Genomic DNA, 13,470 nt, shown 5'->3' on the forward strand with positions numbered 1-13,470 from the left:
CAAAGGTTTCAGGCCCATTATACTTAGAATTTAGCATTTAAAAAACGTTAGAAATTCACTGAAAAAAAAAGGTTTCAAGGATGTTATAGTTAGAAATTAGCATTTAAAAAACCTTTGAAATTCACTGAAGAAACCATGGGCCTTATTTATGAAGGACTTGCGCCGCCGGTGCGTCACTTTTAACATGGGAAAAAATGACGCACCCGTGGCGCAAGGCTTTCATAAATGAGGCCCCATAGGTTTCAGCGACGTTATAGTTAGTTGGACATTTCACTCGTACAAGACCAGATGAATTCCGGCGTTATAATTAGTTCAGCTAACTATAACTCGCACCCCCGCAATGCACTGCTGATGACATCACATATTACATCATTCATGACATGGTCGGTGACATCACTGATGACATCACTGATGACATCTCAAATAACATCACTGATAACATCACTGATGACATCATCCATGTGACGATATGATGCACCTTCTCACACCCTAATATAACCTTTGATACACCGACTCCAAAAAAAGAATACCATTTTTGAAACCATAGACACACCATTACCAGCTCCTACTTATCTAATCAATGGTTATTTATTTATTTATTTATTTATTTATTTTCAATGTTTCTTAGGTCTGCACACACATCCACTCATTCACCCATACAATCACTCATACATGCAGTCACTCATCAATACAACACTATCATATGCACTCATACACCTACACAGACACTCACACACCAGCACTCATCCAGAGTTACTCACACACCTAGTCAGTCATGCAAATAATCAATCACACTTCCATTTACTGACCTATACAGTTATACACACAACACATCACTTATTCAAACAGAAAGAAATGCATAATTACTTTCTTATACAATCACTGATAGAACTCCACTCCTGAGGCGGAAAGCCGGGAGTTAGCACCTTTTTTAAAATTGTGTATAAATCTGTTTTTACTGCTAATTTCCATCTTACCACTCGAGCAAGCAGCAGACCGCCCAGTCGATCTAGGGCTGACGCGGCACACTGCTGCCAGGGCAATGCCGCCTTCCTCAATCTGCGGACACGCCCACACGCGCTGACCACGCCCCCTCTCTCTATATGAGCGCGCGCTGAACAAGAGCGAGCGTTCACAGAACTCCACTCCTGAGGCGGAAAGCCGGGAGTTAGCACCTTTTTTAAAATTGTGTATAAATCTGTTTTTACTGCTAATTTCCATCTTACCACTCGAGCAAGCAGCAGACCGCCCAGTCGATCTAGGGCTGACGCGGCACACTGCTGCCAGGGCAACGCCGCCTTCCTCAATCTGCGGACACGCCCACACGCGCTGACCACGCCCCCTCTCTCTATATGAGCGCGCGCTGAACAAGAGCGAGCGTTCACAGAACTCCACTCCTGAGGCGGAAAGCCGGGAGTTAGCACCTTTTTTAAAATTGTGTATAAATCTGTTTTTACTGCTAATTTCCATCTTACCACTCGAGCAAGCAGCAGACCGCCCAGTCGATCTAGGGCTGACGCGGCACACTGCTGCCAGGGCAACGCCGCCTTCCTCAATCTGCGGACACGCCCACACGCGCTGACCACGCCCCCTCTCTCTATATGAGCGCGCGCTGAACAAGAGCGAGCGTTCACAGAACTCCACTCCTAAAGGGCGGAAAGCCGGGAGTTAGCACCTTTTTTAAAATTGTGTATAAATCTGTTTTTACTGCTAATTTCCATCTTACCACTCGAGCAAGCAGCAGACCGCCCAGTCGATCTAGGGCTGACGCGGCACACTGCTGCCAGGGCAACGCCGCCTTCCTCAATCTGCGGACACGCCCACACGCGCTGACCTCACCCCCTTCCCAGGTGAATGCCGGCTCTATAAATTATGTGCTGTAACCGGAAGCGCAGCGGACGAGCGCAGCGGGCGCGACGAATGCGCGCCGAAGGCGCGCATAAGGCAAGCTCGTCTGCGCTCGTCCGCGCCGAGGACGGGCCTAGGGCCAGCTCCCCTGCTACTCCAGTCCCACGTCCTACTACCAACACGGTAAGAATCAAATACACCACAGCCGATTTGCTAGAACTTAGGCATATCACCACTCTGCCCCATGTTCCTCCTCAACTAGGGTACTCCAACCCCATTCTGGGCCCAGCCCCATGTCCTACTTGCGTAAAAGCAACCGCTAAAACCCATACAGTCGACCCCCAACTGGTTCATGCAGCGCTATTAAATGCCAGATCCCTGCCGAAACACAAACTGGAAATCGCCGACTTGATCGACGCTTATAAACTGGATCTGTTATTTATTACAGAAACCTGGGGTGATGAAGCCTCCGGACCTGATTTTAGAGCAGCAACGCCCATTAACTACAATGTATGTAGACTAGATAGGCCAAAAAAGAAAGGCGGTGCCATTGCTATAATCTATAAAGACCACTTCAAACTATCAACGAAACAATTCACTTGCCCTGAATATGAATCCCTCATTTTTACAATAGGCCTTTCAGCCAAGTCCTCCTTCAAGGGCATGCTAATCTATCGCCCACCTGGGTCAAGATCCAAGTTTCTAGCAAACATAGGCAACTTAATCGAAACAGCTGCAGACTCCCCTCATTTTACCATACTAGGTGACTTCAACTTTCACCTAGAAGCCCTTAACAACCATGACACTACCCAGCTTCTCACAGATCTAGCAGCTGCCGGCCTGCTACAACTCATAAATTCTCCAACGCACCAGGCAGGCCATACATTAGATGGTCTTTTCACCAACAGCCCTCTTGTGACCATTACCCAAATTCTTCCCCTCACCTGGACAGACCATGCCGCGATTTGTTTCACTGTTAATACCAACTCTACCAAACCTACTCGCACAGCCCCTTTTCAATCTTCCTATCGAGATTGGAAAAACATTGATCTAGTTCAGTTGGCAGAGATGATGCAGGTCAATTATATTCCTGATGAATCAGATCCCAGTATAGCGTCCTCTAATTACTTGACGACCTTAGACATGGCCTGTAACACTCTAGCCCCAATTAAAACTTCCCATCGAAACAGGCAAATACCATCAGCCCCATGGTTCACTGAATCCCTCCGGACTCAGAGACAATATTGTAGGAACCTCGAAAGGCAGTGGCGTCGCAATTACAGCCAAACAGACAAAACTACTTATAAAAATGCCCTGTCCATCTACAAAAAACTGATAGTCACCGAAAAAAGCCTCTACTATACTTCTCAAATAGACCAGGCAAAAAACTCGGCAGGAGAACTATTTCGGGTGGTCACTACACTGTCCAACCCCCCTACCCCGCGCCAAGAAGGCTCTCAGTCCCTAGCGGACGCTCTGGCCAGTTTCTTTGAGGAAAAGGTTAGCTCCATCTTCACGGCCGTTTCGCACTGCTCCTTACCACCCTCTCCTGCGCCACTTCCTAATAATATCGCGCATGCCTTTTCATCTTTTGACACCATTGACCGGGACCATATTCAACGTCTGGCCACCAGCATCAAATCTGGATCCCCCCTTGACCCATGTCCCTCTGCCATCCTTAATCTTATCCCAGAAGCAATCTCTCCCGCGTTAGCCACCATTTGTAACGCCATGTTCTCAACAGGCATATACCCTTCAGTTTGGAAGGAGGCTATCATCAAGCCACTTCTAAAAAAGCCAACTCTGGACCCCCTCCTCCCTGCGAGTTACAGACCTATCGCCTGTCTCCCCTTCCCAGCCAAGATTTTCGAAAAAACCATGAATATCCAGCTTTCGAACTTCATCAACAACAACAATTTACTTGACGACACACAGTTTGGCTTCAGACAGGGGCACGGGACGGAAACAGCACTGCTAAAGGCCGCAGATGCAATTAGAGCAACTATGGATACGGGAGGAGCGGCGGTCCTAATACTCCTGGACCTTTCCGCAGCATTTGACACGGTCGATCATGTCACTCTGATCTACCGTGTCTCAACTCTGGGAATAAGAGGCAAGGCTAAAGATCTGATTAGATCATTCTTAGATAATCGCCCTCAGACTGTCAAGATGGGCAATTTCACCTCTCAGACCTTCACCCTCCCATGCGGTGTTCCACAGGGCTCCTCGCTAAGTCCGACGCTATTTAATATCTACGTATCGGACTTAGCGAGGGTGATAAAATCTTATGGAATCGCCCTTACAATGTACGCCGATGACACCCAACTAGTGTTATCTGTGCACAACAATGGAGCATCCGTAGCAGCTAACTTTCAAGAGGGATGTCATCAAATTGTCTCAAACTCAACTCCGATAAAACGGAGGTGATGACATTCGGGAGCTTGCAGCCGGCATGGTCCCCTCAGTGGTGGCCATCTCAATTGGGACCTCCCCCTCAACCGGTGGTCAAGGTCCGCAATCTGGGAGTCACCTTTGACAACAAACTGACTTTCCTTCATCACGCCAACACTGTTGTATCCTCTGCCTTCTACACCCTAAAAAAAATAAAAAAACTACTTCCTTACCTCCCACAATCGGCGGGCAAAACACTAATCAGCACCTTAGTGTTTTCAAAAACCGACTACTGCAACTCCCTACTACTGAACGCGCAGTAAAAGGTTCTCAATAAACTCCAGTCAGTGCAAAACGCGGCTGCCAGGACCCTATTATCCATCCCTAAATTTACTTCAACTTCCCCTTACATCAAAGCACTGCACTGGCTCCCTGTTAGGAGCCAAATCAAATTTAAAGCTCTATGCATAGCCTATAAGACCCTGAACAATGCAGGACCACAGTTTCTAAAAGAAGCCCTCCGCCCATTGGAACAACGTAGGACCCTACGATCTACCTCGGCCTACTTGTTACATGTCCCTCGGACAAGAAAGGCTAGTTGGGGAGACAGATGTTTCACTACCGCCACGGCTAAGTTGTGGAACACTCTTCCACTGCACATCAAAACGGCCCCTTCACTTCTCAAATTTAGAAAGAGCCTTAAAACATGGCTGTTCTCCTTCTCCTTTTCCTAACCTCTCCGTTTATCATTAGTGAGTTCTGTAAACATTAGCGCCGAGACACCCGTATGGGTATTTGCGCGCTGTAAAAATCGCTAAACTAAATAAATAAATAAATACAAGTACACACTCATCCATACAGCCACTCTCACAATCACTAACTTTCATGTTTAGTCACTTATATACTCCAACTCTCACATGCACTGCCTTTTACATATGTAGTTACTTGGACATGTACCACTGAGACAGCCATTCACTCACTAACACACCAATACACACACTCACCCATGCATGCAGCTGTTTCCACATGCACTCTTGAACCCATACACTCAGTGAATCAACCACTCAAACATGTATGCACAGAGTCACACACCTACCACTCACCCACACACACACTCAGGCACCCATACAAATACTTTGGCAACCTATCAATAACCCATATAGACACTCATGTAACTACTGACCAACCCATGCAGCAGCTTATACAAAAGCAAACAGACTGATACAGACATTCACACAGTTTAGTCACTAACACATGCATTCAGTAAGACACTTGTAATAACTCACTTAAACAGTCAGTCACACACCGACTAAATCCTACATCCAGATACTTATAAACCCACTCTTTCTTCAATATACCTTGGTATATATCTATATAATACATATTTAAACTTTAAAGAAAAATACATTCACTGGATAATGTCTTTTTTTATTGTCAAAAAAGAAAAAAAGGGATTATACATACAATTTCAAGAACATGCAAATGACAGATTAACTTTCAGCAATAATGGAGGTAGAAGAACTTTAACAGAACTAATCATATAGAGGGACTAATACATTTTCTTCTGAGCCTTTTCCAGTTATTTATAAGATAAAGGAGGTATTTCTATTGACCAGCAGTGAGTAGTTTCTTTCAGGCCACTTCCAGTGCCTTCCATATAGATCTATACTTCTGTATTGCTCTGCCCCCTCTGATTTTCACCAGAGCTCTTTCCCTTTCACCAGTTTCCTTAAGAATTATCCACCATTCTTTCTCAGTCGGAGGTATTGGGGAAATCCAGGCTCTAGCTATCGCAAGACGAGCAGCAATTAACATAATTGTCAGTATTGGGCCATTCCTATTCCCTTCCTCTTTAAATACCATCATCTTTTCAGTCATCGTAATTGTAATATCCTTATTTAGTCTAGTTTGAATTGTCCCTTGGACTCTATCCCAAAATCCCAGGGAGCGTTGGATTTCCCCAGAGCGGAAGTCTCGTATGCAGTAGAGACAAGGAGAGTCTGGTCGCAATACCTTTCCAAATATACACAATCAGGAATTGTCTTAAAATGCACCCGTTTAAAGTCATTGGGATCATTAATTCTATAAAGAAACATCTGGCTATCTGCACCCAAGGCCACCCACTGCCAAAAATTAGTTAGCTCCAGAATAAGAAGGCTCCTTAATAGTCCAACAAAAGTAGACAAAAAGTAAAGTTTAAAATCAGGGAAATCTAGGCCACCTTTATTATATGGAAGTTTCATTGCTGCTATTGCCCGTCTAGCTTTTTTATATCCTCATATGAAACTGCTAAGGGCTCCATCTAGTTTCATAAAGAAAACAAAACATTCGAGATGCGTAGTGGTATTGACCTAAAAAGATATAAAAATGTCGGTAATATCTTCATTTTGATGACATTGCATCTTCCTAGAAAACTCAGTGGGAGTTTATGCCATATTTTTAGCTGCTTAATAACCTTAGTTAGTAGAATAATTTAATGAGATTGGGCGATAGGAAGCACTTTCCTCTGGAGGTTTCCCTTTCTAAAAAAAAAGACTATATTTGCCATATTCCAGGAGTCAGGTATGACTCCTGTATTTCTAATTTAAGAAATCACTTCGAGCAATACCAGGTCAAGAGTACTTTTACAACACTTATATAGCTCTGCAGGGAGGGCATCCTCCCCTGCCACCTCCCCTGATGTTAGTGCTCCAATCGCCTCCAGTACCTCCTCTAATATGACCTTTTATTCCAATAGAGACGAATCTTCTTCTGTTAGAGTCGGCAATTTACACCTTTCTAAATAGCTCAATATACTAGTTAAATCTTGCTGAGTCTCCGGGGAGTACAGTTGCTGATAAAAAATAGAAAATTGACTAGCGATCTCCTGAGGGCATCTATAGATTGCCCCCCCCCTCCCTTTATGCCCTTAATTCTGGTTTTAAGCTGTTTATCCGTAAGTTGATGTGATAGGACTTTGCTGATTCTATCACCATATTCGTGTTGTAATGTCTTATGTTTAGTATAACATGATGCTACTTTTTCCTTTAGAGCACTAGTTATCATCGCTTTTTGTTCTAGTAGCGAAATATACAGGGAATCTTGATTGATATGCTTAAGCCTAACAGCCTCAGCATGTTGGGGTTCTAAAATAACCAGATTTTTATAAGCCTCCCTAGCTTGTCTCTCCGGTGCTCCATTCCTCTGATATATATACTGCTGAGTAATTCCCTTAATATACGCTTTCATAGCGTCCCAAACCACAAAAATCGAAGCAGAGACAACATTGTCTGTAAGATAATTAGCAATTGTTTCCCTAATAAAACCCACAAACTCTGCATCGTTAGTCAAATTTTTAGGAAATGTCAATAGCCGAGGACTTTTGACAACAGTTTTAGCTAGAAAAGACAAAACTATGGGGTTTTGATTGGATTTAATACTGGGGCAAATCTCCATTTTAGCAGTCGATACGATAGTGTCTTAGACCCAGGCCATTTCAATTCTTGAGTATTGGCCATGGGGTGCAGAGTAATACATATACCCCGGCTTATCTACATGCAAAACCCGCAATACATCCTGTAAAGAATGAATTTGAGCTAATTCCAAGATAGAAGCTCTCACCTTCTTCATACTTGTGGCATGTGGCTCGCTAGTGGACTCTATAGCATAATTCATTACACAAATAAAATCTCCCATAACAATCAACTGCCAACCCACTAATTCCAAACAAATGTCGTCCAATAAAGTGGGGTCATCAATATTAGGCCAATATAGAATGCAAAAAACATATTTATCTAAATTAATTTTGGCCTGGGCAATTTCTCATCTCCCCCTTTGATCCACGGACACTTTAAGAATTTGGCACACTAGTGTCTTAGAAATTAAAATAGCAGCCCCCCTGACAGACATGTTCTGAGAAGTACAAACAACATTCCGAAAACCCAATTGGTCAAGAAAACGCCAGTCCTTATATGCTAAATAAACTATCTGAGGCTTGTATGTCTTGAGCTCTTCCCTGACTAGCTGTCTTTTAGATGCTCTATTCAGCCCAGATACATTCCAAGCTAAACACTTTATTGCTACCATGACTGTTTAATATTGCCGACTAAGAAAAGAGCAAACATGTTAGTATCCTAAAGTATTCTTCCACCAAGAATAGAACTGTGAGCCCCCTTTTTTTTGGACTTTTTTACCCCATCTAATGCCTGCTTCCCCCCTCATCCCCCCCTTCCCCCAGCGGAGCCAACAGGCCCATATTTCCTATCTCCCAAGGAAGGAATCACCCCCCCAACAGCTGCCGATAAAAATGCCAGCTAGCATCTCAGACACTTATACACCCACTCATTCTTTAATATACCTTGGTATATATCTAAATAATACAAATTTAAACTTTAAAGAAAAATACATTCACTGGATGTTGTCATCAGTGATGTCATCAGTGATGTCATTTGAGATGTCATCAGTGATGTCATCAGTGTGCTGAATGATGTAATATGTGATGTTGTCAGCAGCGCATTGCGGGCCGCAAGTTATAGTTTGCTGAACCAACTATAACGCTGGAAATTCTCTGTTTTTTTACAAGAAATGTCCAACTAACTATAACGTCCCTGAAAGCTATGTTTTTTTCTGTTTGTCTGTATATTTAGGTCTTGCCTTGTTACAGTGTAGATTCTTCCTAATCTTATTTTCAGTATTACCAACAGTTCTGTGTATTACAGTCCTGTGCTTGACCCTGATTTCAGTCCTTGTTTTCACTGGGCCCATTTTCTGTTTTGATTTTCTTGCTTTGCTCCCTCTTGTCTTTTCCTGAGTGCTATACTAAAATCTTGTTTAACAGTATTATCATGGATACCAGTGTGTGTCTGAGGCCTTGTGCCTCTGGCAAAGAGATCCTCACAGTACTCTTTTTCCATAAGAGATGCTGGGTGTCTCCCTGAACTCTGTGAGAATAATCTGCTCCTTGCATCAGAGAGATCACTTCCGAGGTGCAGAAAAACTATCATTTATGGTAGTTTTTTGATTATTTCCCCGCTTTTACAGTCCTGTTCTTTGTACTTGTTTTATCTTTATAGATTCCACTGCAGTTTCCCACTTCCCACCCAGCCTTCAGATGGTATTTTGTTTATGTTATACCTCCTTCTCAGGAATTATCTTGTCCCTGCAGACAGCAAGGACTCCCTGTTACCTTGTCCTGTCCTGATCTTCATTAGTTCACTGAGAGGGACAGAATGGGGAGGGGGAAGGTACGAGTGGGCACTGGGCAACACACCTTTTATTCTCTTCATTGCTTTGAGTTGTAGAGAGGCCGAGACAGAAACATAGGATGGTGAATATTTTCAAAAGGACTGATTTAAAGGCTTCTAAGAAAGGAAGGAATACCTTAACAAATGTAGATGTTTTCATTGAGAAAGAAAAGTGACTTACTACTTGTCCCTACAGCCACTTGATCCCCCTCCACAATATGGTCCATAACCTCTTCCACCGCCTGGAGTACTTGAGGTTCCAGATTAAAACATATTACACTTATTTAGAATATCCATACACACCAGAGTAGTCACACAAGTTAAAAAACATATCTGCAGAGCGTGAAATTATCACTAGCCAAAGTATCACTTTGACATGTTTAGTTGACAAATTAAGTAGTAAACAATTCATGCTGTAAAATAAATGTTTAATAATAAAGGAAAATGGCTAAGAAAGGATCAGAGAAAACAATGCTTAAAGGAAGGGAATGAAAGGAAATATGTAAAAGATGGGTAAGGGAAAGGTTTCTGCCACAGTAACAAAAAAGGGGGAGGGGGTAATATTACAGACAGGAGCAACTCAACAACAGAAATACGAATATAAAAAAAACAAAAAGATGTATGAGGGTTCATGGAAATTAAACCAGATAAAGGGCATTTTGGAAAAATGGAAAATACAGACGGCCATAATGGATACTCAATATACATTGTACACAGTAATAAACATGTTTTACCAGCACCAGCTGGAGTGGAAGCTGTGGCATTAGCCAAGACCTCACGTCTGAGCCAGAAACCGGTTTAGGCCCAGATCCTTGTACTGGGGTGAATGTATGACATTGTTCTACATTCTGTCCATCAACTGTGTTTTTTGCAATTTTCACCCCGAGTGGGCTGGGTATGCTCAGACGTGAGTCCCAGGCTCTCCACACCACTGGAGTCAAGCTATCCAGGCTGATGAAGGCTGATAGCCAGAAACCGGTCCTTGGATGCTTGATTCCGGTCTGGGAAAGACATGGCTTGGTAGTTCGGACTGGACTGTTCCCATGAGGCACAGGGTAAGAGCTGATTTGCATATAGCCAGTGTCTAAATGCATCCTGCTCTCAATTGTTTTACTTGTGTTGAAACTGTTAAAATAGTTCTTTTAAAATTCCACTCGCTAATCAGGAATAGCGTTTTAATAAGGGGTCAGAATTGTTACTGTGTTGTGACTGATTTTGCTAGTTGCACTCTGTAAAAACAATCGCATACCCACACGCACTTGAGGGACCAGCTCCTGTGTTGTCTGATCTGTGCCTGCCCGCCCAGTCCGACCCTCCAGCCAATCACGGGTGCGGAAGGCGGGGCAGAGCCAGGAACATCCGGGGAGGCGAGCGCTTCGCGCTCTAGCTCTCCCAGGCTCAAGGGCTATAAAGATAGCGAGGAGGCAACCGTTTGTGCGGTAAGGGGGACGGTGGCAGCTTCTCCCCACCCCGCTTGGCGCCATTCTCAGAGCATCCTGCTCTCAATTGTTTTACTTGTGTTGAAACTGTTAAAATAGTTCTTTTAAAATTCCACTCGCTAATCAGGAATAGCGTTTTAATAAGGGGTCAGAATTGTTACTGTGTTGTGACTGATTTTGCTAGTTGCACTCTGTAAAAACAATCGCATACCCACACGCACTTGAGGGACCAGCGCCTGTGTTGTCTGATCTGTGCCTGCCCGCCCAGTCCGACCCTCTAGCCAATCACGGGTGCGGAAGGCGGGGCAGAGCCAGGAACATCCGGGGAGGCGAGCGCTTCGCGCTCTAGCTCTCCCAGGCTCAAGGGCTATAAAGATAGCGAGGAGGCAACCGTTTGTGCGGTAAGGGGGACGGTGGCAGCTTCTCCCCAACCCGCTTGGCGCCATTCTCAGAGCATCCTGCTCTCAATTGTTTTACTTGTGTTGAAACTGTTAAAATAGTTCTTTTAAAATTCCACTCGCTAATCAGGAATAGCGTTTTAATAAGGGGTCAGAATTGTTACTGTGTTGTGACTGATTTTGCTAGTTGCACTCTGTAAAAACAATCGCATACCCACACGCACTTGAGGGACCAGCTCCTGTGTTGTCTGATCTGTGCCTGCCCGCCCAGTCCGACCCTCCAGCCAATCACGGGTGCGGAAGGCGGGGCAGAGCCAGGAACATCCGGGGAGGCGAGCGCTTCGCGCTCTAGCTCTCCCAGGCTCAAGGGCTATAAAGTAACTCGTCGGCTTCAACACGCAGTGTTGACGCGCAGTGTGGCGCCTCCTCCTGCGCCGAAGACGAGCCAAAGACCAGCCCGTCTGCGCCTGTCCGCGACAGAACGGGGCTAGGGGCAGGGGACTATGGCGGATTCAATACACGCCCAAGAGCCGCGTCCTCGGCATGGTCCCACCTATACCAGTCAATCTCTACTTGCCTTAAACAGGTACGCCACCACATTGTGTTCACATAAGGTATTAGGTACTTTGGAGGGACCGTTTTCTTGCAGGATCTGTCATATTCAATTCACTAGTAATGCTGTAATCACTCCTTGCCACCTAAATTCTACTAACTGTCAGCAAATCTCGCTTCACAGCTCTAATGATTTAACCCTGTCTTGTAAGAACTTACTGTGTAATGTTCGCTCTTTAGCTGCTCACTCCACCCAGGTCTGGGATTTGATAACATCAGAAAAGCCTCATCTATGCTTTTTAACAGAGACGTGGCTGAAGCCCCATTCTGTTCCGGCTATTACTATGGGGGTACCACAAGGATACAAATTAGTACGGATGGACAGGCCTATTAAAACTGGAGGGGGATTAGCTATTGTTTTTAAACAAGAAATTGAGGTAGTGGTCACTGAGACCGTATGTAATCCGCAAATGGAGCTCCTGATCTTTACTGTAAATCCTAATTCTGAAAAAACAAGGAAGGGAGCATTAGCCTATCGACCCCGAGGTCCACTCGGGAATTTTTCTCTCCAACTTGTCGAAACACTGGCCCCACACATACAGATAGATTCTGAATTTATCCTGGTAGGGGACTTTAATGTCCACAGTGAACTTTCCTCCTGTGTGGAGGCACAGACACTCTTGGCAGATCTAACCACCTTAGGTCTGTACCAAGTTAATCAGGGACCCACGCACTTAGCCGGTCACACTTTGGACCTTGTGCTATACAATTCTGCTTCTATAAAGTGTCTACCTCCCTGCCAAGTGGATTGGACTGACCACTCTATTATTGAGTTCTATACCCGACTTACTCATGTGCCTAAGGGAGCACAGAAAATATTGGCTGATATTAGAAGACCCTGGAATAAACTAACGCCTGAGAGCTTCAGGGAGAACTTTATCGAACCTAATTGGGCTGAATATGGCGTTAATGTTAATGCGGCACTAACTGCTCTCAATGAAGCAGTAGCTATCTCCATCAATCATGCTGTTCCTCTTAGAACATACAAACCCCGTCCTGTCCCAAGACAAGAAGTCTGGTATACAGATGATCTCAGGCAACTAAAAATTACGGCACGGAAATCGGAAAAACTATGGAGAGCCACTCATAAGGCTGAGGATAAAGACATTTATAGGACTGCCCAGAAAAATTACCATAAAGCTATTCGATCTGCTCGCAAACATCATATAGCAGACCAAATAACAGCTGCAGGTAAAAATGTGAAAGTCCTTTATCAGATCTTACAGACCTTTGTCAAGCCTACAGCCTGTGAAACTGAGGGCATTGAGTCCCAAGTACTTTGCAATAACATCTCGCAGTTTTTTGTAAGGAAAATAGAAGGCATTTATGCAAAGATCTTAGCCTCGAATTCCTCCTCCAACATCTTGAGAACTGTGGATAGTATGGCTCTACTTCACCCCTGCACAACAGAAGTCAATGTTAATAAACTTGTTGAATTCCCCCCTATATCTATCGAGGAAATTGGCACTCTAATCAATCAAACTAAGAGTGGTTGCCCGTTAGATGTTGTTCCAGCTCGGATCATGTCTCTATTAAGGGATGATCTAGGAGTAGGGATTC

The sequence above is a fragment of the Lissotriton helveticus genome, chromosome 9 (assembly GCF_964261635.1).
Source record: "Lissotriton helveticus chromosome 9, aLisHel1.1, whole genome shotgun sequence".
NCBI lineage: Eukaryota > Metazoa > Chordata > Amphibia > Caudata > Salamandridae > Lissotriton > Lissotriton helveticus.